The sequence below is a fragment of the Pollicipes pollicipes genome, unplaced genomic scaffold, assembly GCF_011947565.3.
Source record: "Pollicipes pollicipes isolate AB1234 unplaced genomic scaffold, Ppol_2.1 Scaffold_4002;HRSCAF=4701_pilon_pilon_pilon, whole genome shotgun sequence".
Taxonomy (NCBI): Eukaryota; Metazoa; Arthropoda; class Thecostraca; order Pollicipedomorpha; family Pollicipedidae; genus Pollicipes; species Pollicipes pollicipes.
This window is the reverse complement of record NW_023596420.1, coordinates 46377925-46404323: the sequence shown is the minus strand read 5'-3', so window position 1 is coordinate 46404323 and position 26399 is coordinate 46377925. Positions and strand designations below refer to the sequence as shown.

Sequence of the window (26399 nt, the reverse complement as noted above, 5' to 3'; positions counted from 1 at the left end):
CAAACCTATATTTCCCTTTTTGAGGTTTTCAGATGCCATCCAAAACCGAGCTGACTTGAAACCACCAAGCATAAACGGAGGCTCCACAGAACCTGGATACCTATGGCTGTGTCCAGCGTCACCTACATCTGAATCATGTCTATGTGTGCACAGAGCAAGGGCGCCAGGTAACTCCAAGCCCAAGAACCCCAGTAACTCCAGCCGCTTGCACGCATTAAGTTTGGTTTGTTTACAAAATGCATCACAATCGGCAGCTGCGTGCCAAACGCAAGGTTTTCACGCATCCCCTATTTATTTGGTCTCACCACCACACCACGGAAGCAGAGCCTGGTGCAAACACCAGCAAGGCCTCGTAAAGGATTTTACTCCACGTACTTTTTTCCCGAGGAAACAACCACTAAACTGCATCACGCCTGCAATGCAGGAGTTAAAAATTCAAGGAATGTGTTCTAAATTAAATTTACAAGATGAATATCACCATTTGGGCACTCATATAATGAGCTTGTATGTCCAACTGACAAAATTTTGGCAGAAAAGCATAAGTCTTTATATTTATTCAACCACTTTTGTTTTTTCTTGGTATCAACGAAAGTGTGATGCCACTTTATTCTTCCTTCCTTCTTGATTGCCTTTAGAGATGCCATCTGCTGCTTAAAATGTTGACCAATCTCCCTGCAAGATACTCCAACTGCCAACTTGTACGTATTTCATACATAAATTGGATTAATTCGCCAGCCGCCCAAGCATGTTTGATATGCACCCAAGAGTGAATAACTCACAGGGAACAAAGAAGACGATTTAGAGTACGGGACCTGTTTTTACCGCCATTTGACCCTCTTAAAACCTCGGTTAACCGTTTTCTTGGTTCATGCGGTGCTCAATAATGACAAATGTAAGCCTTTCAAGTGTGTAACTCACCAAGCTACGTGGCAAGGCTATTCTAATGCTGCCATACAGAGCTTTGGGACAGACCTGACGCAGCTAATACAGAAGTGTTTGATGGCGAAATGATGCCCTCTGGAGATGTTTATCATGCACACCTCTTATTTGTTTCGCATTTTAATCTCGTAGGTTAGTGGGCATGATTATATTTATATTTGCGGGGGTGAGTGGGATGACCCTGTCTGCCAGCAGACTATGCAAAAGGTACTGACTCTTTGTTTTGGGGGAGCAGGAAGAAGCCAGTAAGTCTCTAATGGACCAAGCAATTGCTCATCTCACCTGCTTTCAAGACATGATGTGTAACCAGAGTTAGCCGTTTTCTGTTTTAATCCATCGAGTTTTGCCATAAGACAAATTATCATACCACAAGGCATGCAGTGGGCTTGTTTTGTTCCATATTCTTGATTATTTGCCCCAAATTTCTTGAAGTGGTCCCTCATGGCTGCTTTAACCAGATGTTTTCTTTAGTTGTCATGGTTTACTGACTGGCAGGTGACTGTACTGTATGTATGCACTATATTTTTAACACAGAGATACTCTAAGCTGCATAGCAATTATAATATGAGTTGAATATTAGTAACAAATAGCCAAACCATCCCCATTTAAAATGGCGAGCCAACATCTCAAGCTTTATAATTAAATATGAACAAGCAAGACTAAATAGATGCCTTTCCTGCAGCTGAAAAGGCAAGCAGCAATACTGGCATGGTCATCTAAAAGCTATGTTGCTTTTAAGAAGAAAAACTGTTTTGTGGACCATACCCATTATTGCCCTTGACATAGGTTAACCATGACAATCAAAATAAGTTGTTCAAAGAGATAAAAAGTGTTTCGATCTGTGCGTTGTCACCTTAATCTGATGGCAATAAGCATACACAAATGAAATGAATAAAAATGCGAGTTGAAACCAGCCAAAAATTAGCTTTATCATGTTTTTATCACAAGTGCTGCTGTCAACAAATAGGTTTGTTGTAATGCTGTTCAACATATGGGCTACTCTGAGCTAGGTTAAGTTGGTTAAGTGCATGGCAAGTGGCAATAGGAATTGTGCAAGAATCAGCAACTCACAACTGCTGATGTGATACAAACAGGTTAGACAGGATGAGATAAAGTAAGGCCTCTTTAGGTTACGCATAGTTCGGCTACATTTATGAAAATAAGCATTGGTATTCTGGAAGAAGCAGTGAAAAATGTTTGTTTCCCTGACCCCATCTTAACACAAGGCAGAGGTATGTCTATTGTGTTTGACTTGGTGATTAGCTGATGTGTATGAGTCCAAGGTTTTTCCATTTGAGCGTTTAATGCTTGTTGAATTTTATGTTGTTATTTTGTTATTAAATTCCTTTGCTTTGTTTTGTGTTATAAGTGCTGTGGAAGGGAAATACAAAGTGCAGCATCAAATTATTGGTGTTAATAATTTTTATGCTCATTACACTGTCACGAAATTACTATGTTTTAATGTTTTCCGTTTCACTTGAACGGCCTAAAATGTTAAAAAAAGACAGTTTTGTCAGGTTTCTGATATAGCATCCATGCCAATTAGAAATATATGCCTTTGTTTGCTGAAGCATCAGTCACGGCTTCATAAACTCCATCTTTTGCAATTTGATTATTTCACTCCCGCACGGTCTCTTTGCGATGGAATTTTTCACTCCCACCCTAGTTCGAAAGCGATTCTAGCTCCCTGCATGAACTTGGCCGTGATGAGGCCATGCCTCGTCTCTTCTCCCATCATCGCCGAGCCTGCTTCGGTGACAGTGCGCACGGCCCTCTCCACCGCCTGGGTATGAACCGGATAAGGCGGGATGGGCAATGGAGCGTGCACTATGCTTCGCAGCTCGCCGTTGCTGGGGTCCCGTAGGAGTGGGGGTTGCGTGACTGGTTTGTGCCAGGAGATCAACTCCGTGTAGCTCACGGCCTCGAAGTTTATCGTTAGGGTGGCGAAGATCCTGGGCCCCTCGGTTTGGTGCCCACGCGCGGCGCTAATGATTTGAACCGCTTGTTCGCGGACCACACGGTCCTCGTCCGCCACCATGGCCAGCAGCAGCTGTTCCGGATGGGCCCAATACCCGTCGCGCTGGATGACTGGCTGCACCGTGGTCCGTACGCGTTGCGGCAGCTCGCGGAGCAGCGCGATGCTTCGGAACGGGTTGCGTGAACCCACGTCACAGCTGCTGTTCTGTCGAATGGAGAAACACACCGGCACATAGTGGCCAGCCACGTACTGGACGAGGTCCTTGAGAGCCCTGCTGGGAGTCTCGATGGAGATGTAAGCTGGGGGCAGGTGAGCGGCCAGTGTCAACCATCTGAAAACAAAAAAAAAGACAAGAATAGTTAAAATGATTCGTCCCGAACTGAGCACTAGGTCACACAAAAATTATTCCAATTCTAACGCAACGGCAACACTTATCAGCAAGTATACTCGTAAGCATGAACTATTGAGTAAATGATACGACATGCTATGGCACAACGCATGGTAATGAGTAAGTGCTTAACGATGAGCACATGAAATTCCAAATGATGCGTGAGAAAGTCTGAACATTAATTGGCATGAATTCGAACGCAAGACAATACGAGTAGCGTTGGTTTTGTTTGGCGACAGTACTAATAACGTAGTTTGGTTTACGTAAAGATATATCGCCGGAATATTAATCCATTTATTTCTCCATTGTCCTAGATATCCTGCGTGGAATAAGGATATTATCACTGTTCTATCAATATGCATAATATTCCTCGCAAATGCAGTTAAAAACGTCCGGAATCAGAAGACACCGTGCTTTCATATTTACCTAGCATGGTTCAGTGGTCCCATTCGCCGCCGAGCTGTCGCGGTCCGGACGGAGCCGTGTTGTACGCCTGAGGCCAGCAGATACAGCAGCTGCTGGTCGGTGCCCAGCTGCTAGACCAGGTCGACCGGCAGGTTTCGCGCATGCCCTGGCACAGGCTTGAATGACACAACGTCCGTTTTCCAGACCTCTCTGGCGCATATCTTGCCGATGGGTCCAGAAAAGATTTCGGTCCCGCAGTCGCGCCTTCCAGGCTCAGCAGCAGGTGCCGTAAATTCAGCTCATTGCCGCGCAGCTGGCAGATGAACCAGTGCACGGGTGACTCAGTGACCAGCTCAAACAGCCGGCACACTCCACCTGTCATCCCTGTGTTGACGACCGTGCCGTCGCAGCCGAGGACCTTGACGTGACCGTCGAACTGCTGGCTCACGGGGTGCAGCTCGTTGAGTAAGTGCAGAGCGCGGCCGGACTCGGACGTGAAGTGAGTCACGTAGCGGCTGCCTGGCTCAGCGATGACAACCACGTGTTCTTCGACGGCATCCGCATGACTATGTCATGCGGGTCCTGTCTTTGCGGCCATTGAAGTAGAGGCTAGTCAAACCTGATCCGTAGATTGATCCCGCATTTTGACGCGCCGTCTCTTTTCTCGCTGTTTTTTTTTGCGCGCCAGAACTTCTAAGGATCTACAACGTCTGAAACAGCCAGTCCGCCTCTGCCGTCCTGTTGGAAGGCGTTAATGATGGCAGCAGCCGCCCGGTTCGAGACACTGTAGCGGTCAACCGCAAGAGCGGTGTTGGTGAGATTGTTAAAGTTACGATCTGCAGTGACAGCCATAAGCCAGATTCCGCACTCTCGGCTGACTCGCCAGCGCTGAGACCACTCGATCCCGGAGCAGGCTCGAATTCAGCACTAGCAGCCAGCGCTGGCTCAGCAGGCAGCATGGGCTCAGCAGCCAGCGGGGGAGGTGACTCAGGTTTAGCAGCACACACCGCCCCACTGGCGGTCGAACTAGGGCGCTCCTGAAGTAGTCTAGCCATCCTCCGGATCTCGCGAGCCTCCCTAGCCACAGCCGTAGCCCGGTCATACTTCCCCAGGGAAAGCCTCCGGTGCATGCGTTGGTCTTTTAAGAAGCCAACCTCTTCCTCCGGCACTCTGTAGGCTGCTGGGCATTTGGAGCTGCGCTGGGACTCGCACTTTCATTTTGCGATGTCGAGAAGCTCATTGAACTTTGCGGTACCGACGCTGTTCTGTCCTTCTCTTAATACTTCTTGATAACTTTTGTGACGCATTTTAAATCATGAACGGGGATCCCTTCGTTCGTCCACAGCTCACTGATTTCCGCCGCCACGGTCTTGAAGACGGTTTTAATGGGATTCTTGCTTGATTCGCTTAGCGATCTGATGCAAGCTAAGGCTTTCCCCTCAGTCGGCAGTCGTTGGTGGGAAAATGGCGCCGGGTGACCTTTCACAAAATGTTTTGTACGTGACCGCGTAGCTTTCGGCATGCTTATCCAAGTAGTTACTCGCAAGGAACGTTTGAATACCGACAAACCAAACTTATACCTTCTTACAGCCCATACGACAAGCACATAAACTACAGATTGATATCACAATGATGCGTAAACAATGGCAACCTTCAGCTTCCTGCTGTCTGCTGGAACATTTTGATAACTGCACATTTTGGTATATTACCAATAAATTAGGGTTCTCATAAAAAGTGAACTTATCATTTGTTAATGAATTTGTCATTTATATCCTTCTTGATATATGTTTCACACTTAACTGACGATCGCTTCAAATCAAATTAGAAACATTGAATCCATCAGGTGTCGGTAGTATGGAAATCGAAGACGATTTTCTTGGCCAAGAGGGGAAAAGCTCCTCTCGACTGACAAATATCAATCTTGGTACGACGCAACAGGCCTGGAAATTTATTATTCATCCACGTGCCAAGGAAAAACTTTGTCTCAGCTGATTCCAAGAGATTAATCCCCTCGATGACACGCCCACATACACACTGCACCTTGCTCGCATCTTCTGTTTGGTCGCCGAGACGTGGGTCTACAGTGTGAGCCACGTTCTCCTCCGCAGTGCTTTCAACAGCTTCCTCGTACGCCTCGAGAGCCTGCTCCGCTGTGGCGAGTCCGGGAACACCGACCAACGGTCAGGCTAGACTCAAGGTGGTGTGTGGCCCTTCTGCTGTTGGAACATCTCCAAGGTACGGCGCTCTTGGAGGACGAACGGCACCACGCAGTTTTGACTCGTCCCTCGGTCGTCCTTGGCCGTTCAACGCTTCGAAGCCTCGACTTCCCGCGCGTTTCCCGGCCATGGCTCCTCTGCAGGCCAAGACGCCTCGGGTGCCCGCCCTTTCACTGTTGTCCTTGCCGGCGACGCACCCAACGCAAGCCTCGGAGTCACGCGGTTGGTGTTCACTTGCTCTTTGGCTAGCTAAGTCATTGTCACCAATGCACGCGCCATGGGACATCACTGTATATAATGGTACAGTAAGTTAGAGCACTTCATGGATTGGCCCAATTTTCCGGTATCGGATGGATCCGCGAGCGGACTGGACCGGACCAGAAAAGTTTGGCAGCGCGCAGATTAGACAAAGACCAGACTTAAACATTTTCCAGGATATGTAAATTGGGCAGAGTGAAAAATTAGTTGATTTCAAGAGATGCTCATTTCATTTACAACTTTCGCTATTGGGTTTTGAAGCCTACAAATATCCTGGGTTCAATGATGGATGATTTCATCTAAGAATCATCCAGTCGTCCAAGATGATTTATCTAAACGTGTGACTTGAGTAGAATATTCCAGAAAAGTGTCTTCTAAGCACGACTTAATGCCTTCGACCCACCGTTTTTATTAGAGTTATTAAATAGATGGTAGTGCATCGAATTGTCATTTGCAGATCTGAATTGTCATCTGTATTTTTAATCGTAATGCTGATATCCAGGGCATTGCTACTTGTTTTGGCGCCATTTAATTTTATCCAAGCATAGATATCCCGTTCCAGAAAGTTCATCTTGTTCTTGAGAATTTTTGGTCTTAACGATGAATATGGAATTTTGTATGTCGGACATACGTGCCACGTATATGCTAAGATCTACTCCCATGCACGCCACGTTAATAACGAAGCTCATTTATGAGTAGCAGCTGATTCTTGCAACTAGTCAGAATGTTTGAAACTGGCCTAATGGTTGTTGGGTTTTGTAGTCGGTCATAATATTGAGACTAAAGTTGTTATAGAAGAAGCATAAAATAGGCTTAAGTATGACATGTCTGTCCATTTATGATGGTAGAAGCAAACCACTTTAATGCGGATTGATGCGGATCATTACAAGCATAGTTTTGCTAGGCCGAACCGTGGGAACTTTGATTAAGAAATTGCCGAGCGCCGTGCTGGCGGTCGATTTGGGCTCTGGAAGAGGGCGGCCGGTTTGGATCGAATTCCAAGACACGCATCCGTAAAGTGCTCTTAAAAATCAAATTATCAATCAAATTAAAACTCGCCCAAAAGCAGAAACATCTTCCCTTCACTCAAAGTGCGCAGTGAACTACCATTTTACCTTGGTGGTAAAAGGACACACAATCTTAGTCATTATGAGTTCAGTGTCCAAGCCTGCAGCTTAGTTACCGACCTTCGGCATACCAGGAGGTACTAATCTAGTTAAGTTTAAAAGCAAACATTGCTTATGTTAAAATTAGTTGACGTTGCAAGCGGTGGTTATGGTCACGGCTGAAAAGGTTGAGCAAGGGTAACCAAATATTACACTAAAACCAAGACACATGAATCCAAGGAATGTTCCGAATCTGAGCAGACACTGCCACTGAAAAAATATCAAAAATGATAACCTGTCCGAGCAACCGCATCGTTTAAGCGCTCCTTTGTTCTTCTCCATGGTCTGCACGAAACATAGGCAGCAAGCATTAAGGTTGAGGCGACCCATGCCCAGTATTGGATTAGAAATCGCTCATCACAATCATGAGGCACCAAGAACAGTGCGTAAACACTGAACAAGCACTCGGAAAGCCTGGACCTGAAGGTCTTTCTTAAAGACACCAAATCTAATCAAAGTTTCGGTCACCCCTTTAGTTTAATAACGCCGAGGCATAGAGTTGTAAAAAATGAACAAATGTTACGATGCACTTGATGACGCATTCATTCACATCACCAAGAGCGACCATAACACATTCATTCGTTTCAAGAAAATTGGGGGGCACAGTGCTGTACGCTCATCCGCAGAGAACACCGCTCCAGAATCATGATGGACTGCTATTTTACAATATTTGTTCCGACGAGCCTTTGCTCGGGTCTCCTAACAAGGCAGCATGGCAACAAGACGCACGGAAGCATGCAGTCTGACTGATAACTAGCACACCTCCATGTGTTATTCCTACAAGTCGGCCCTGAGCAGCTGAGTAAAATAGCACCAAAGTAACCCGGACAATTAGAGCTCAGGCAAAAGGGGTATGATAATGGACTGGACAAAATGTGTCAAATTTCCATCAGCATGATGAGTGACATAACGTAAAATCATGATAGGCATTATACATGATCTAAATAAATCAGCAATAAATCAAATGTTTGAAAGGCTTATGTGGCAGGTTCCGGAGCCTTTTATTCTGAGTTGTGAACTTGATCATGGATCATCTCAAGTATGCACATCCATGCCGCTTTTTACTTACTGTTGTACGTGCTGTTGAGTCTACGTAAATCCTCACATTTTCTCACCGCCGACTTCGCACGCAGCAGTCCATCCCCGCAGTGAAGTCAGACAGCTAGATGGGCAGATTAGGTACGAGCACGATTTCTCGTCAGTCTCATGCTCATCCAGTCTCTTAACATGCTACTGTAGTTTGTTGCTCTTTATGACCTTTCGATGTTTGATTCTAAACTGTCGCCTCTTGTCCAAACCGTGTTCTAAAGAACGGAGGAGAACACAACTGACTTTCTTGAGGGCGAATTTGGAGCATCTTTTCCAGAGGCTTTCTTTTTGTGGCGTTCGTCTTGATAACTCCGTCTCGTACCTTTTTCGGGTACCCCCTATCCTGAGTCAGATGTTACACGAGAGTTAGCGCCGGGGACGAATCCAGGGTTTTGTCAAGGGAGGGGCCATGCTTCATCGTGAACTTGATGCCCCTTGAGAATGAAGATTTGGAAACTGGCGGGAGTAGCCTATGACTGATCTTCCATACCTGTCGGCAGTGACCAGCATTCTCTGGTCGTTATGGGAACAATCGCAGGTAGGGGCGGGATTACCACGTGTGACCTTTATCTACGAGTAGCTGCGTGCGTCCTCCAGTTCCCAGACTGGACGCATCCGTGCGCCAGCTTCCTTTAACTGCACTGCAGGCCAGTAAGTGGTGAGCTCGGCTGCCATCGCATCGGAAGGTGGCGCAACAGCCGGTGCTCTGACATTGCCTTTCACACACGCAGAGCACTTTGGATGTCCGAATGGCAACAACTAAACCACCGGCTGCTCCGGTATCTGCTCACGAAGCATGCTTACTTGCACCCTTTTTCTTCTTCATGAGCGCTCCACACCCATCCAGCGAGACAACACAAGTGCACTGCGTTTGGCACGACCCGTCGCCGGCAGGCTCTGCCGCTGGGTGCTCGCTAGCAGGAATGGGCAACTTCGCGCTCAGCGTACCAATGTCAGACTAACGCTGCGAGCCTGGTGCTAATAATTCGAAGTTCAATTCTTTCTCCCTTTCATGCTCTTTGGGAAAGTGTAGCTGTCGTTCACTTTGTCACGGCCTGTCAGCGACTTCCCTGGAGAACGTCATTTTGTGGCAGCTTGCCGGCGACTTCCCTGGAGAACGTCAGTTGTGGCAGTTTGCCGGCGACTTCCCTGGAGAGCGTCATTTTGTGGCATCCTGCCGGTGACTTCCCTGGAGAACGTCATTTTGTGGCAGCTTGCCGGCGGCTTCCCTGGAGAACGTCATTTTGTGGCGGCTTGCCGGCGGCGTCCCTGGAGAACGTCATTTTGTGGCAGCTTGCCGGCGGCTTCCCTGGAGAACGTCATTTTGTGACGGCTTGCCGGCGGCTTCCCTGGAGAACGTCATTTTGTGACGGCTTGCCGGCGACTTCCCCGGAGAACGTCAGTTGTGGCAGCTTGCCGGCGACTTCCCTGGAGAACATCATTTGTGGCATCCTGCCGGTGACTTCCCTGGAGAACCTCATTTTGTGGCAGCATTGCACCCAGAAGCTCCTCTTGGGGGTGAGAATTTTTTTCTGATTTAGCACGTCTCTTCACCAACTCGTCTCATCCCAGGATGTAAGCCAAGCACAACAGACCTTGCGTTTTCAGTGGAAGAAAGAACGATACCAGAGTTGGAGCATGCTTCTCCAGTGGGGAAACAGTCATCACCGATGTTCAAGATTCAACATCGTGTATTACTCCGCACTTGCGGAGGGAGAAATGCTCAAGAGAAACTTCCATTAGGGCCACTATGAGTACATGACAGAGGTTATGCAGGGTCTGGATATCGCACATACGATAGTTAACTGTGAGGTACAACTAGCCTGGCGTCCTGACCAGGCCGAGGTGGCCAGAACGCAAGTTTCGGCGACCATGTTGATGGAGGCACCCAAAGAACCATCAGTAGGGCGCCTCCAGGAGTAGCACTGAGCGGATCCTCCAGGTCGTTGCAGATATTTCCTTCCGGAACATTCTATTTTACTTATTTTGTGTAGAAGCAAGCAATTACAACTGAGATCCAGCTGCAAGCTGCATTTTAGCCTGAATAAAAGAGGCGCGTGCTATGTTACGTTGTTCTTTCCCAGCAACTGGACACACAAACACTCACGCACACATGCACGCACTCGTACAAGCACACACACACACACACACACACACACACACACACACACACACACACACACACACACACACACACACACACACACACACACACACACACACCACACACACACACACACACACACACACACACACACACACACACACACACACACACACACATATATATATATATATATATATATATATATATATATATATATATATATATATATATATATATATGTGCGTAGTTTTGCAGTCTACAGTTGCAGTTTGTTGCTCCTTATGACTTCCCGATGCTCGTTCCTAAGCTGTCACCTCGTATGCAAACCGTGTTCTAAAGAACGGGGGAGAGCACAACTGATGTTTTCTAGGTCGAATTTTGGACAATTTTTCCGAAGGCTGTCTGTTTTTGTAGTGTTCGTCACGATAACAAGTTCTCGTGTACCCACATATCCTTTTTTGCTAATCCCCTCGGCCTGAGTTAAGCGTTACACGAGGCTGGGCGTCAGGGGCAAATCCAGGGTTTCGTCAAGCGAGTGCCACACAGTGCCAAGTGAGGTTCAGATGTGGATTGCTCTCTGGAGGACTTATGTGGATCCTGGAGTCTCGCGAGAATCATTAACTAGTTTAGGAATTTCGTCTCGACATGCGCAATCATTTGGTCTGGTATCGCTCATTCCCGGGAAGCAACTGCTGTTATTAACCTCGGTATCCTGGAGGAGAGACTGGTCTGAAAGTTCCCGAGTTCATACTCTGCGAACTGATGGGAGTGGCCTACAACTGGCTCTCCATTCGGGACGTCATCGACCAGCATTCTGTTGTTGTGGCAAAAATCGCAAGTAAGCTCAATATTTTTGCAAGCATCAGAATATTTACAAGCGCAAGAACTAGCGTACGTTTAAAAGTGCTGACCTCTCAACGTCACCTTTAAGGTCAAACTCAGGCTTAACACGCGTCCGGGTGGCCTGCTGGATACCCTTCGCTCGGGGGTGAGGGGAGGGGGAGGGGGGGTTCAACTTAAACCGTCCCCTGAGATCTCAGGAACTAAGAAAGCTAAAGACACCAAATTTACAGGGTGTGTTGACCTGTACGTTAGCTCACTTAGGTCAAAGTTTGAGGCTTCTAGGCTATGACCTTTGGGTCAAATAAGGTCAAACAAGTTCAAATTTCAGGTTGGCCCCCAAAGTGATTCCAGAACCTAGATTATTATTTCTAAGCATAAGGCCACATGCTCAGTTAAGGTCAGTGACCTTGCTTGACCTTTTGAAGGTCATGATGACCAAAATCATACAAGACTGTTTTGAGTTTTGCATTTGAATAAGCGACAAAGATTATGGTAGGCAGTATTTTCCTAAAAGCAAAACGTTGATCTGCTTCATTTAGGTTAATGATCTATTCTCACCTTTAAGAAGTCTACGGAAGGTGTGTAATGCGGTTTTTACAATCAATAAATTTCGAAATGAGCACCAGAAACTATCCCATACAGCAAGCCCTAGATTAACACGCGCCGGGTGGCCGGCTAGATACCCTTCGCCCGGGTGGGGGTCACTTTGACCCCCCTGAGATCTCGGAAACTAACAGAGCTAAAGGCACCAAATTTACAGGGTGTGTTGACCTGTACGTAGACTCATTAAGATTAAAGTTTCAGGTTCCTAGGTCATGACCTTTGGGTCAAAAAGGGTTAAACAAGGTCAAGTTCCTGGTTGGTCTCCAAAGTGCTCCCAGAACCTAGATTATCGTCTCTTAGCAAAAGGTCACATTCTCATTTAAGGTCACTGACCTTGTTTGACTTTTTGAAGGTCAAGGTGACCGAAATCATACAAGATTACTTTGAGTTTTGCATTTGACTAAGCGACAAAGATTACGTCAGGCAGTATTTTCCTAAAACAAAATGTCGGCCTAGGTCATTCTAGGTCAATGACATATTTTGACCTCTAAGAAGTCCATGGAAGAGGTATAATGCAGTTCCTGCTATCAATAAACTCTAAATGAGCACCAGAAACTATCCCATACAGCAAGCCCTAGAGTAATTCAATAGGCTGGTTTTGACCTTGGTGTGACCTTCATACCTCACCTTTGGTCAATGTAATTTGCTTATTCAGCTGTTGTGTTGCCTAAGAAAGCATCTCAGATATGCATGGCTTCGTCTAACGCTCCGTTGTTGGATCAGATTGAAAGATTCCCTAGAAATTGCCTTCGCTGAAACCATGGCCTGATTTTGAGCTGCCATAGGTCTACGCTTCGCTGTTCGGAAACCATTCTGGAAAAACCTTTGGGGGGGGGGGGTCAATTTAACCCCCCACTCGAGCGCGTGTTATTAAAACAGGTTAGTTTTGACCTTGGTCTGACATTCATACCTCATCTTAAGTCAACTTAATTTGCTAATTCAATATTTGTGTTGCCCAAGAAGGCGTCTCAGAGATGTATGGCTCCGCCTAACACTCCGTGTTTGCATGAGATTGAACGATTCCCTAGAAATCGCCTTCGCTGAAACCAAGACCTAACTTTGACCTGCCATGGGTGAGTGACCTTAAAAGGTACATATACATTTTGATGCCCAGCGACCCGGTATTTAATTGTTGACAGCTATGCAAAATTTGGCGCGGGTACGCCGCGCCTTTTGGAACCCATTCTGAAAAAACCTTGAGGGGTCAATCTGACCTCTCTCCTGAGCGCGTGTTTAAGGACGGGAAACTCCATATTACCAAAAACCTTCTCGCCGATTTCAACTTTTCGGGCATCAGACTATTAACCGTCACATGAACTAGCGTCCGTTAAAAGTATTGACCTCTCCAGGTCTCCCTTCAAGGTTAAATTAAGGCTGAAATGTCTGGGAGCTCTGGCCATAAATATCCTCGTACTTGAAAAGTTGAAATTGGCCGGTAATGTATGGTGATATGAAGTTCCCTGCCACTTTTGTGTCAGTTGGACCCAGAAGGGTAGCCTCGATAGATCAGGACTTTTTGATGGACGGTAATCCTTCTATGGTGAATATTCTGGTACCTGGAATTTTAAAATCGGCTAGCAATTTTTTGGTGATTTTGGGTTTCGCGTCATTTGAGCCCGAATTCGTCGTCGAAAAGTGGCCTTGAAATGTCAGGATTTATTAACGGGCGGCACATCTTGCACCGGTAAATATTCTGATCTTTGAAAAGTTGAAATGGGCCGGTAATTTTTAGGTGATACGGAGCTCGCCGTTCTAAGAGCATGAGCTTGACCCAGAAGTACCTTGACCTCACCTTGAGAGGTCAGGAGTTTTTTGACAGGTGCTAATTCATGCTCTGGCGAATATTCTGATGCTGGGAAAGTTGAGGACGGTCGGTAATCTTTTGGTGACATGGAGTTACCCATCCTTTGAGCCTGAGTTTGAGATTGAAGTGTGACCTTGAGAGGTCGGGACTTCTTGACGGACGGTCGTTTTGCGCTCGTAAGAATTCTGATGTTCGCAAATCCAAAATCGGTCAGCAATTTTTTGGTGATGCGTAGCTCCCGTCATTTGACTTTGATTTTGACCTTGAAGTTCACACGATATTGCAAAATAAACGTGATTCTCGATGTTATCGTGTCATCATTGACCATGTCATAAATTATCAGAAAAAATCGGAACTCATCGCTGAATAAATCGCTGAAGAAATCAAAAACTTCACGGACATCTCCATACTCAAGTGTATCTAAAATGTTGCGTGCCGCCGTCCCGTCCCTCCGCTCTTGGTGAATGCTGGATAGGCCACTGAACCGCGTTTGGAATGCTTCTAAATCTACGTTTGTCGGCGTACCTTTGTTTTCGTATGAGCTGTCATTCTACCCATGGAACCCCATATAAAGTAGCGGCCCAAACAAAAGCCCTGCTTAGGTTTGAGTACACCCACCCACCGGAAGGCTTTAGGACATCACTCTGCTCCGTCCTTGGACGCCTGCACCTGCTATGACGATGGCAATGATGGTATGCGGATGATGGAACCTTCCTTTAACAAGGCTAAGAGTGCGGATTACTTACACTATGGCACACCCCAAAACCCAGACTTGAAGTACATCTCTATAGAGTGTCTTCCAGTCCAGGCGTACTTGGGTCTGAAGGCTCCGCGTCTCTCCAGACAACAGTCTCTGTCTAGATCTGGCCCCTCTGTCCCAGTCTGGCGCTCACCCCAGACTCGAATACAGGGACATCCCTCTAACAGATCCTCGGACGCCTTTTATTTGGGTTCAGAGCGTCTGTCTGCTCTTCGAGTTCCACCTTCGTGTGGTTCTAAGCGATGTTCAGCTGGGTTTCGGCTGTGACCATGTTCCCTATAACCAGCGATAGGACGTCTTACTTGGACGAAAGGGCGACAGTACCATCAAGCGCTGACACTGGTGTCTGTCATCTTGTTTCACAGCACAGCGGGCTTTTGGCTTATTGTAACGTAGGTTGATGTGGTTTCTCGAGGTGACAAAGCTCCTTGAAGGAACTTTCCGGGATTCGCGGGCATTAATAATGTATATTTAGTGTAGACTTTGAGCCTCCAAAGCATTCAATTAAAAATATGCAGTCCCGAGAGTAAAACGAACGCATTGCAGAAGGCTGATACTTCACGGTTGCAAGCTGCAGTAGCAGCATTTAGCGGTATAGTCCGTAGCACTAAACACATGACCCAGTGGCTGAATAAAAGTGCGAACGCCTGTAATTTCCTTTTAAACCTCGTCGTGCGCTTCTTGGGCATAATAAACTTATTTCTTGCTTACAACTGCCTGGATATTGAAAGCTATTACCGACAGAGATAAGCAATCATGTCACGAAGTTTTTCCACCTCATATAAGGCCGCGACAATGGACGCACCAAACAATGACAACATTCGAAATAGTGCCATTTTGAGGACGGAGATAGTGGCAATATGCACTGCAGGTCCCATTATTCCATCAGATAAGTTATTTTTTACATCAGATATACTACTTCGCAGGCTACTTCAGAATGTTGCCTGGGGTATCTCACTCAAATTTATTTTTAAAAATTCGCGCATCAGGATAACACCGCACCCAAGACATCACCCAGAACCAACTTTTGATACACAAATTAGTTATATCATACTAAGGTAACAGACAACATTAATCTTCTGGGTGCCCACATGAGATCAGTGCATTGATACTGGCAGAGAAATACAACAAATTCAAGCCAATACAAAATGAGGTCATTTTGAGAATATGGCTATGATAGCTGTGCAACCAAGGCTACATTAAAAGCATAATTGGGCAATATGCCTCCCTGCAGTAACTTCTGCGACAGCATGATACCTTGAAACATTAGATCCCTAAATCCTGGAATTGGTGGCAACCGTCTGCCGAATTCAGCGCTGGAAGCGACAAGGCGCATGTGATGAAATTTTTGCCGCGGTGTCGTTGGTACACCAAGCATGTTCAGTGTATTATATTTTCCATCTCGAATTACGAAAGGGATCCTCAAATGCGTACCGTCCTTAACTGCCAGCGTTCACCCGGTACCAATGAAACAGTAGTTACCAAAATGATGGCTATGTCTGCGGTGCGCAATGACTCGCCGCAAATAAAACAGGGCACTCGTCCTTTCCTGCCCGCTGATTGGCTCATCTCTCATCTTTTAGTTGTGCATTTGTTCATGCACAGCAATCGATGAGATCGATGAAACTTAGAAAAGATACTGTTACTAGACCCGAATGCACATTCACGTACCAAAATTGGCTGTAGATAGTTGTCAACCCCCCTTTGGCGTGCATTTCAAAAAACGAAAACTCTAGACACACCTCATTTATCACAGGACATCATGAACCATAAACCATGAGGGCCGGCAGTAGCAGCAGGCTATGCAAATAATCATGTTTTAATACACAGCGCTTTATTGTTCGTGACATTTAATATGTAATGCCGTGGAGGAGTAAAGTCGAGCTCGTTTCGGTTTTTTCGTCATAAAAACAGACTTCATTGGGAATATGCCGGCAATTTCGGAATGCGTCGGAGCGCGGTCCCCTGCGGGTGGAGCCCCATAGCCACTCAGCCATTCAAGCGCTGAGTCACGACACCGAGCACCGCACGGTCATTGGGAGTGCGTGTACAGCAGACAAATACGTGTGGTAAGACATAAACAATGAAACCGAACAGACGTGCAAATCGTACCATGCGTTTCTAGGGCAAAATAGTGCTTCTCTGCATAGAGGTTTCCCAAATGGTTTTAGGTTGTGGCCGTAAGAGGTCAACAATGGTGTTATTGATAGTCGCCACGTAACATCTGGCACCGTGAGTTCGATGCATCATTTGTACAAGGCCCAAAAGCATTTAATTTGGAAGATCATGGACAGTTTAACCAGGATAGGTCGTTCGACACAATGCGACAAAGTTGACAGTGATGGTGAAGACTGTTCCCGACCTTAGATTCACTCTAACCCAACTGCGTTATTTCCCTTTGGTTTTAACTGCAACATCACCGACTTCTTAAATGTCATAGCATGACATTATTTGACATCCCTTTTCATCCATGAAGGCGAAGTGAATGTTAAAAACTGTCACACAACGCAAGTTTTCCAGCAAAGTGTGGTTGAGATTTGACCTACATCTGACCTTTATATCGGACCCAAGGTCAGTAGAACTGGTCACAATTTTCATTCCAGTTGTTTCATGACCTGACAAACCATTTAAATGTTTATCGCTTGGCCTAGCACACCTTTACGCATCATATTTAAAAGCTCCGTAGGAATTGGCATTGCTGCCAGGTACGACTTGATTTTCACCTCCTTTCCATCTCTCTCCTGATTTTGACCCTTCAAGTCAGCGAAGCATGTCTCCTTTTGCTCACCGAGAGATTGGATTTCCACTTGCCGATAGCTGTGCGAAGTTTGGTGCTGCACTGTTCGGGAGCTATTTTAGAACAAAAATGAGGGCCAATTCGATCCGGGTGGAGGTCAAATTGACCCTCACCCGAGTGGTGTTGGCGCGTGACCGTGGAGAGGAGCAAAACCGTAATCCTTTGACTTCCTTCAAAATCGCACCATATCCTGTCAGGGCGGTGTTGCCTTTCGTTCTCATTTCCGACGGGATTTGCTGGGCATTGAAAGATGTGATTTCCGAAGTTCAATTATCATCATGTCATGGATTCTCAACACTTCACATATGCCCCGCTGAAACCAACGCATCAAAAGACGACCCAGTTGTTGAAGACACGTTGTTCGGAACACACTGGTCGTGTCTGATACGCGCAAGTCACATCACACCGACGCACAAGATACATCACACCGACGCGCAAGTCACATCACACCGACGCGCAAGTCACATCACACCGACGCACAAGATACATCACACCGCGTCCCAAGGCTGAATACAACTATGGCGCGCGGCGTGTCTGTTCGACGCGGGCTGCGTGCTGTTTTTTTCAATGTGCAAGTACGGTTTTGTTTGTTTGTTTTTTGTTTTTTGCTCAGGTTGGTCTGAGCGGTCGTTTCGGACATGCGCGCTAGGACGATCGATAGGGGGCGGCCGTTAAAAAAAAACGCCGGCACCGTCGGAGTATGGGGCACGTTGAAACAGGACATCGGCATATTCAGACAGTGCAGCAGTAGTCCGAGTCGGCTGACGGAGGTACATTGGCACGGACGCGGCGATGGGAGACCATGTAGGCCTGGCGCGCCGACGGCCGGGCGCTCGGCGCCTACACCTCGGCAAAGTGTAAGCCCGGCAGAGGAATCACCGACCCTCCGGCGACCCCGACCCTTTCTTTGTTATATAACCTTGCGTTGCATTAATGCGCCTTAAGAAAAGGACACTTCTGTAGGAATTTTGAGCTTACGTAGTCGCATGCTATTTCTGATCCGTTATATGTCGCGCACTCCTTTCGTGCTTGCATCGAATCATAGTACCTGGCATATCTAATATACAAGTTGCCGCTAATGGGTGTTTAATCAATATATTCATAAACGTCGTTATTCCGACGAAGTGGCCCTATTACCTCGCTGATCACTGTTCATAGCGTACTCAAAATATATGCATTACACGCCATGTGCGAGGGCGCAAATTAAAAAACGACACAGGAACTTTATGTACATTATTGGGTCAGTCGCGGCGTCTGTTGGTTTTATGCAAACTGGGCTCTGGGAATGCCATGACCGCCGTCGTTGCCGAATGCCGTGTCGGTGAGAAATCCGCCGGGCGAGCATCACAATGTTGCGAAAAATAGCCTTTGCTCCGGGTTTCGTGGGCGGCAAAAATAAAGTTGAAGAAAACAGTGGCATATGGAAAACCGCACGTGACATATTGGTGACCAGCGTGGCGATGTCGATTGAAAAACAAGACGTGAGCAAGGAGAGCAGTCACATTGATTCCCACTGTCGCTCCCGCGTCGTGCCGAACCCATGGTGTGAATTACTGTGAATCGACAACACGATAAACAAATTAAATGTCTGAAGAAGCGAAAACGACGGGCACCATATCAGGCAAGTAAACGTTTGTTTCAAAGGATAAAAGCCAGATGTGTGTCAGGCGACTTGAAAGAAGGCCTGTGCAACATTTGATGAAACGGCTGAGGCGGTGCATAGCGAAGAAGGCTTGAACATTGAGACAAGACAAGAGGATATTTAGAGCTTCATGAGCGTCCGGCCGAAGGCAGCCGCCGACGTGAATAAAGTATCAGCGACACTACTCCAAATGCTCGAAAAAAGACGAGATAGGAACAGAGTCTTCGGGGTAAGTGCACATGAGAATCGTTTACTTGGCGGAACAACGATTCCACCTTTCGAGTCTACCAAGTTCCATCATAGAACGCATGAAGAAAGCGGCTATGTTTGCAGCAGAAGAAAAATGTGCATCTTTAATTGCAAGCTATTTAGAGTATGTAGGGCCCTGGAAATTACATGAAAAGAGAGCAAATTCATCAACAGAGATGATGATGCCAGATCAAATCTATGCACTTAACCATCTTTGAAGTTATCTACCGGGGAGGGAGGTGTATGCTATCACCAACCACTGGACACTTGAAGGGATCTCTACGCTGAAGACTCCGAATCCTCGACTACAGAGGTGGGCGCTTGCGCTTCAGGAATGCGATCTGGAAGTGATACACTGCAGCGACTCAAACGACAAGAACTGCGACTTTCTATCGAGGCTGAAAGACCAAGCCACGGAATGACGTGAGGCAAATTCGAGTCCGCTCCCCGTGTACTGCTCCAAACGGACGCTAGCTACGACCATCATCACCAATAGCTACAATTCAGCTCTCATAAGTGGGCAGCAGTCACAACTGAATGTGAATGTTGCAATCTCTCACAAGTCGAGAGGATGGCAGCTGCAGCTCACCATGGATTTACAACAGCTGATACGTGGGAAACAAAGAGCTGGGAGCAGAAGATTCACCCTGCACACAAACGGACAAGGGGAGCTACGTCCCCAGCACAGGAAGCACCTGGGCAAACAGGTGATGTGGGAAGTGAGGAGCGACAAGATTACCGTCGTCGTCAGATAGGTCAATGGAGTGTAAGAGCATCACGGGCGCCCTGTCTTAATCCCACGGACATCATGGTTAACACGCAGAAAGTTTTACATTGGCATCGTCGGGATGAAAAGATGCCAACTGCTTAGGCGCCACGTCAATTTGGGAGACGAGAGACCATAATCGGCAGACGGTCATTGGTTTCGTATTAGCCTGGTGCGATCCCAGAAGAAGGCATTGAATAAATCGTGCGAAGCACGTCATAAATTGTGCGTGCCAAAGCAGTTGCTACCGACCATCCTCAACAAAGCAGTCATGTGATAACGTAAGACCAAGATAACGTTGGAAAATTTGAAGACGAAATATTTCTTCAAACAGATGCACTCCACAGCTCATCATCGCATGGAAAACTGTCAAGTCTGCCAAACAAAAGACCGGGTGCGCTGGGCGCGAGAGCCACATAGTGAAAAGCCATTGCGAAAGGGGCCATGGGGCATGATATCGCTTGACTACTTGTGTTTAGTACCTATGACGTCAAATAAAAGAAAGCAAGACGTCTTGGTACTCACCGATATGAAGCTTCCGTTGGCCGTAGCAACCAAAGGTCAAACCGACAAACCAGGCACAGTACTCAGAAACGGTTTCTGAAGTACGGAGCTCCTGAAGTATTGCTGAGTGATAACAATTCCGCCTTCAGCAGTACAGCAATGGATAGTCTTTTCACAGAACTAAATATCAAGCAGGTTTTCGCCTCCCCTGGTGCGCCCTCCACAAACGCTTTAGTGGAGTGCTTTAATAACACTCACCAGAATGCTTCAATGCGGTGGTGGGCGACCATGTTGGCCTGGTGCGCCGACGGCCGAGCGCTCGGCGCCTACACCTCGGCAAAATGTAAGTCCGGCTGAGCAATCGCCGACCCTCCGTCGATTCGCTGAGATCTCCGGACCCCCGGGATCCCAGAAAATCGCTTATATCAGGGCCATCCCCCCAGCCCTTTTTTCTCTGTTTAGACAATTAAGAAGACGCGTTATGTAACGCTTCTGAGATTACGCGCTCGCACACTAATTCTGAACCGTTACATGTCGTGCATTTTTTCGTGCTTACACCGTATTGCAGTAACTAGCATATCTAATGTACAAATCTGTCGCTAATGTGTATTGCCAAATGGCGTGCCGACCACTGCCTGGTATGCGCTTCATTGAGCAGTCTGTTGGGAAAATAGCAGATCACTGAACAATGTGCGGCTTGAGTTTTGTGCCATGAAAGACAATGTGCCGTGGTCAGGTCCATGGTTACAAGTCAGATCGATTATTTCGCATAATTCAGATGTTGCGCACGGTTTGGGCGCCCGTGAATTTTCAATCGATTCGATTTCAATCGATTCGAATGCAGTCGAATGATTTTTGTCATGAGCCGATAGATACGCCGCGCGCCACATGTGCATTGCACAAGCTCATGTGCTAGTGCGTGACTTCAAACACCACACAGGAACTTAATCTAAATTATTGAGTTATTCACGGTTCTTGTTGCTTTTATGCATGTTGGGCTTTGGAAATCACGTAATTGTCGTTTGGTGTCGATGAGAAATCCGTCGGGTGAACATGATAGCATTGCGCAAAGAAAGGGAGCACTTGCTCCGAGTTACGTGGACGACATAAGCCAAGTTGCAGGGAAAAACGATGTTTGGAAAAACCGCGCGTAACGCAGTGGTGGCCAGTATGTGAGATGCCGCCCAAGAGTGAAGCGAGAAAAAAATCAAGAAATCTAACTAATGATGTATGAGAAATCCCTCGCGTAACGCGAGTTCAGGTTGCAGAAGGAGTACAGGGAGTTCAGAGAGAAAATGAAGTTATCCGAGAAGCACTTTCCGTCGTTTTTTCGCAACAACCCTTAGCAATAAAGCCAGAAATAACTCGACTTTCTTCCAGGACGTATGTACTGCAATTTACGACAAGAATCTTACGGTCGTGTGACGCACTGCGGCACATCGCAACTTTTTAAGAACAGGTCACCAAAAACCTTAGTCGCCATCGTGTGCATCCGAAGGCAATGCACAGATGTTGCATACAGCAGATGTCGACAAAATAGATAGTTAACCGTGTCTGGCTGTCGCCTTGATGAAAAGTACCACCTCATTTGCGTCATAAAAGTATTTGATAAACATTTGGATTGTGGTGGGGGCTATGTGGACACCATTTGAATCACACCGTCTTGCCCATGCGGAGCTCATTGCCCACCTAGGTCCACTTGACCCACTGGAAACCCATGGTGCCAACATGAGAGTGCTGGATGGAGAAGGCCCTTTTTGGGATTCGGAGAAACTGTTCAAGCTCGGGACTTTATTTTGATGCGTCGGGGTCCGTTCTTGTATGATATAGGAGCCAGCCAAGCGTCTTAAACTGCCAAACAAGGATACGACCCTCGGCCCCAGGGGTCTCCCGCAACCTCCGCGGGGTGGCCATGTTCCAACAGCCTCCACTTGAAAATCATCGCACTTCTGAGTAATTTTTTGAAATGACGGCTTTTCAACTCCATCAAAGATTCAACATTTCTTTGTAGATCCGTTTCATTGATTTTAAGTGACGTCATTTATGGTGCAGAGCGAAATCTACCAACATTCTCATACATTTACCGAGCCTTGAAAGCGTGGAAAATTGTATCGAGAGGGGGAGAAAACAGAAACGGAGCGGACGGCTTGTGGGTGGGTGTCCGGTTAGATGTTTGTGAAGCGACGAACAATTTCTGATTGTTGGAAAGTCTTGTGATGTGTTGGATACACATGCTCATTTTAGGATTCGCTAACGGGCCGAAGCTAAGCCGAATACGTCCTTGCGTGGCTGCCAGTTTGCGGGAGACGTTGGTGGATAGGGCATGAGTAACGGGTTGACATCCACAGAATTTGTTCTGTCCAGCCACTATAATAAATCGTGTGCATTGATATTCATTGGGTCATTTTTGTGTAAGGATATTTTTCATTTTGATCCTTGATAAGTCTGGAATTGGCACAGATTGGGTACCTACGTTAAATTACTAGTAAAGGATCCATTTCCATTTCTATGTGGTGTTTCCTATTTCTAGTTCTTTTTGGTATTTGAAACTTTCCATAGGTTGTATAATGTGCAGGCACCAGCAACAAGGTCTCCTTAAATGTGGCAGACAACATGCTGTTTTGTGATCAACTTGTGGGCATCTAGCCATAATACACATGACAACAGGGGGATGTGGACAATAGATGTGTCATCAACAATATTTTAGGCTGGTTTTAGCTGTTTTTAATTGATTAAGTTTTGTGTTTTACTCCTTTTCTTCATGAAACACATGAAAAGTCTCTTGATTTAATGTCTGTATTGCATTGGACCCTAGTATGTTGAATGCAAGATTAAATGTCAGTTATTATGGGCATAACTCACAATGCTAAAGATCAAGCTTTTGAGGTCTTCTTTACTTGTATGAAATGTGATGCATTGTCTGATGAAGTGCATTGTATGTGCAGCTCGCAGTATTGTCCCTAGGCATGTAGGCTGTGTAACTGCTTAAAAAGTAAATGGATTCAAAGGTACCTGGCAAAATAGTCAAGACTTTAGCATTATTACATTCCTTCTATGGATATTTTTTTGTAAAATGAACTTTCAGAATATATTAGTGGCATGATAACTGGTCTGCAATTTAAAAAAAAAACCATGGAGCTATTTCATGCCCACTGGAACCTGCATATAGTGAATAGTAGATATGTTGAAGGCATCAATTACTTAGAACTTGTCATTGCACTTGCTCAGGTACCCAAAAATACATGGTGAATATATCTGGACATCTTTGCACCTGACATACATCACAATGTGTCATGGTCACAGGCTACTTGTTCTGTGTTTGTTTTGTCATCACAAAATGCAGAAGGTAACATGCCCATGCTGCCTAATAACAGCACATTACAGCCATTGTGATCAGTACTTCTGTGCCCATCCCCAGTGCGTGAGCACCACAAGGCAGGCCTCCTGGCGCAGCAGGTGATGCGTCGTGGCCGACAGGCTCGGGGCTATGATGCAGATGATGGCAGCAGCGGCGGCAGCCAGGGCCAGTGGCAGCCGCAGCCTAGCAGCTCACAGGTTTGCCCACCAGAGGACACTGCTGGAGTGCTGTCCTGGACTGCAGTGGCCACATGCTTGCAGTATGCTGATGGGCTGATTGATCTAATTTCAGACTGACGTGCGAGGTATTTGCATTTCTGTATTCCTACCTGCCCAGGCTCTGCCTTTTCGCTTTCACTGGGTGCTGGACCGCGAGCTGCTGTGTGTCGGCGTTTGGTGTCGTCCCCACCCGCGATGAAATGGTGGCCGTCCGGCGGCAGGCGGCGGGCGAGGCGGACGAGGTGAGCTCGGACGGCGCCGAGTACGGCCGGCTGACGTCACCGCGACCCTCCACCTCGGCCGGCTACTCGGCGGCGAGCGGCTACGGCTCGCCGGCGCCCAGCGGCTCCGAGGCGGGCCAGCACAGGTCAGCGGCCCAGCGGCGGCCCAGCGGCGGCGCCGGATGGCTGGCAAACGCGCTGAGCAGCCGGTGCCACAATGGCCCGTCGGCTCGCGCGCCGGGGAGGGCAGGGCGTGTCGACGCCACACCCACCGACCAGCCGGGCTCGGGTTCACGGGATGTGTGGTCGTCAACCTAACTTATTTCCCCTCTTCTGGATTCTGTGCCAGGCTCATGACCACCTGTGAGGAACTCTCAAATGATACACTCTGTTCATCAGTGGAATCGACGCTTGCTGCACTGCTTATTATCCACTTTCACATATACATACATACATACATACATACATACATACATATATACATACATACATACATACATACATACATACATACATACATACATACATACATACATACATACATACATACATACATACATACATACATACATACATACATACATACATATATGTGGATACAGATTACCTTATATCACTGCATTTTGTGTGCATCCATGTTGTGACGAACTTCGTGATATGGCGTCCAACTCCGTGGTACAATAACCAACTGCGTGGTATAATCGCCATCGTTGTGATCGTCTCACACCGTCGGCGTCTTCATTGAGGACGGATCTGCCTGACCGGACCGGCGACCTGCCGCCAGGTGGCCGATGCTGAGCGGCGGCCGGGCCGGGGCCTGCTCGCCGGCGGGCGGGGAGCTGCTCTGCCCGTCCGACCTGCATCCGATGCCGCTCAGCCCGCTGCCCGGTCCGTCCGGCGTCCAGCAGCTGGCGCCGCCCGTCTACCAGGTGAGCCGCGCTCGCCGCCGCCCGCCCGCCCGCCTGCCGTGGCCGCCGCCGCGTGCGCCACCCGCTCGGCTGTACGCCGCCGCCGCCGCCGCCGCTAACACCCGCGCGTGGCCGCCGCCAGGGGGACCCGGGCGGCGTGCTGCTGCGCTCGGACGCTACTGCCGCCGACAGCTACCTGGTGTCGTCCTCAACCGGACAGCTGGAGGGGCCCGCCTCGGTGCGCTCCGAGGCGCCGCCGCCCACGCCCGGCATGTCGGCCCTCATCGACTCGACGGTGGACGACGCCGACGGCGCCGACCCGCTGCCGCCCTCGGAGGTCAGTGGGGTCACCTCTGACCTCGATGGCCCACTACCACCCATGGGGGTCAGTACCATCACCTCTGATCTTGGTGGCCTGCTACCCACCTCGGAGGTCAGTACCATCACCTCTGACCTTAATAACCTGTTGCCGCCCTCGGAGATCAGTGTCATTGCCTCTGATCTCCATGATCCGCTGCCACCCTCGGAAGTCGATACCATGATGAAGTCAATACCATCTGACCTCGATGATGGCCACCCTCGGAGGTCGGTACCATCACCTCTGACCTTGATGACCCGTTGCCACCCTCGGAGGTCGCTTGGATCACTTCTGGCCTCGATGACCCACTGCCTTCCTCGGGGGTCGGTGCCATCACCTCTGACCTCGTCGGCCCGCTGCCACCCTCGGAGGTCAGTGGAATCACCTCTGACCTCGATGATCCGCTGCCACCCTCGGAGGTCAGTGGGATCACCTCTGACCTCGATGACCCGCTGCCACCCTCGGAGGTCAGTACCGTCACCTCTGACCGCTGCGCACGACAGTCCTGTCGCGTTTGAGACGGACGCAGTGGACGCGCGGCTGTATTTAGCAGCCCCTTATCGGCGGCGGCCACCCTGGCCGTGACCGCTGTAGCCCCCTCACCGGTGTGTCTGCCCCCGTGCGCCGGCCGCAGTGCGGCTGCCGCCGGTGCGTGACCGGCCCCGCCCGCCGCGCCCCCAGTCGGACGACGAGCCGGACGAGGGCATCAGCAGCAGCTCGGGCGTCCGGCTGAACCTGTCGTGCGCCGCCGCGCCGGCCGCCGACGCCGAGCCCGACCCCGGCGAGGGACCCTCGGCCGCCGCGCACGGCCTCCAGCTCGCC

General features: G+C 48.1%; 1 long non-coding RNA gene across 1 annotated transcript; it reads left to right on the top strand.

The window, feature by feature from the left end:
* The first annotated feature begins 22637 nt into the window (after positions 1-22637).
* LOC119094033 (uncharacterized) lies at positions 22638-24362 on the top strand. The gene is made up of 3 exons (XR_005093743.1): positions 22638-22667; positions 23933-24069; positions 24312-24362. It is a non-coding gene; the product is annotated as an uncharacterized LOC119094033 (long non-coding RNA).
* The last annotated feature ends 2037 nt before the right edge of the window (positions 24363-26399 follow it).